Genomic DNA, 1,717 nt, shown 5'->3' with positions numbered 1-1,717 from the left:
CTTTGAGAAATCAAATTGACTTGTTGAGTCAATATTTTATTCTGAGCCAAAATGGCATTCAGAGTGTCAATTTCAAGAACTCCTTTCTTCTGACTAGTCCCATTGTTCACAGGATTCCTTTCAGAAGTGTACATGAATTGGTTATTTGCAACCATTTCAATCAGTTCTTGAGCCTCAGTAGGAGTCTTCTTCAGATGAAGAGATCCTCCAGCAGAGCTATCCAAAGACATCTTGGATAGTTCAGAGAGACCATCATAGAAAATACCTATGATGCTCCATTCAGAAAGCATGTCTGAAGGACATCTTCTGATTAATTGTTTGTATCTTTCCCAAGCTTCATAGAGGGATTCTCCATCCTTCTGTCTGAAGGTTTGGACTTCCACTCTAAGCTTACTCCATCTTTGTGGTGGAAAGAACTTTGCCAAGAAGGCATTGACTAGCTTTTCCCAAGAGTCCAGGCTTTCTTTAGGTTGGGAGTCCAACCATATTCTAGCTCTGTCTCTCACAGCAAAAGGGAATAGCATCAGTCTATAGACCTCAGGGTTAACCCCATTAGTCTTGACTGTGTCACAGATTTGCAAGAATTCAGCTAAAAACTGATGAGGATCTTCCATTGGAAGTCCATGGAACTTGCAATTCTGTTGCATTAGAGAAACTAATTGAGGCTTAAGCTCAAAGTTGTTTGCTCCAATGGCAGGGATAGAGATGCTTCTCCCATAGAAATCAGGAGTAGGTGCAGTGAAGTCACCCAGCACTTTCCTTGCATTGTTGGCATTGTTGTTGTTTTCGGCTGCCATGTGTTCTTCTTCCTTGAAGAATTCGGTCAGGTCCTCTAAAGAGAGTTGTGCCTTGGCTTCTCTTAGCTTTCGCTTCAAGGTTCTCTCAGGTTCAGGGTCAGCTTCAACAAGAATGCCTTTGTCTCTGCTCCTGCTCATATGAAAGAGAAGAGAAAAAGAAAATGTGGAATCCTCTATGTCACAGTATAGAGATTCCTTGAAATGTCAGAGGAAAAGAGAAATAGAAAGAAGAAGGAGAAGAAGAATTCGAACTTTAGTTAGATAAGGTTCGAATTGTGCATTCAGAAGGAGTGGTACTCCATAAATAGAAGGATGTGGGAAGGAGGGAAGAGAATTTTCGAAAATTAATTATAAAATTTTGAAAACATTTTTGAAGAACACTAATTGATTTTCGAAAACAAAAGTGGGAAAAAAATCAAGTGATTTTCGAAAAAAAAGATTTTGAAATTAGAAATTAAAAAGATTTGATTGAAAATTATTTTGAAAAAGATGTGGTTAAAAAGATTTAATTGAAAAGTTATGGTTTTAAAAAGATGTGATTGAGAAGATATGATTTGAAAACAATTTTAAAAGATATGATTTGAAAACAATTTGAAAAGATATGATTTTAAAAATTAATGACTTGCCTAACAAGAAAAGATATGATTCAAACATAAAACCTTCCTCAACAGAAAAGGCAACAATTTTGAGATGTTCAATCAAATCATTAATTGTTAGTAAGTATCTTTTAAAAAGGAAAGAAATTGATTTTGAAAACATTTGATTGAAAAGATTTGATTTGAAAAAGATTTGATTTTGAAAAACTAAAAAAAAATTGATTTGAAAACAAAATCTTCCCCCTAGCACCATCCTGGCGTTAAACGCCCAGAATGGTATACATTCTGGCGTTTAACGCCCAAAATGCTACCTCTTTGGGCGTT

At 35.8% G+C, this 1,717-nt stretch overlaps 1 non-coding gene across 1 annotated transcript; it reads left to right on the top strand.

Moving 5' to 3' along the window:
- Positions 1 to 284: 284 nt before the first annotated feature.
- On the top strand, positions 285 to 392 carry LOC130971857 (small nucleolar RNA R71). Its single transcript, XR_009083062.1, has one exon. It is a non-coding gene; the product is annotated as a small nucleolar RNA R71 (small nucleolar RNA).
- Positions 393 to 1,717: the final 1,325 nt, after the last annotated feature.

The sequence above is a fragment of the Arachis stenosperma genome, chromosome 3, assembly GCF_014773155.1.
Source record: "Arachis stenosperma cultivar V10309 chromosome 3, arast.V10309.gnm1.PFL2, whole genome shotgun sequence".
NCBI classification, from domain to species: domain Eukaryota; kingdom Viridiplantae; phylum Streptophyta; class Magnoliopsida; order Fabales; family Fabaceae; genus Arachis; species Arachis stenosperma.
This window is presented reverse-complemented; position numbering and strand designations above follow the sequence as displayed.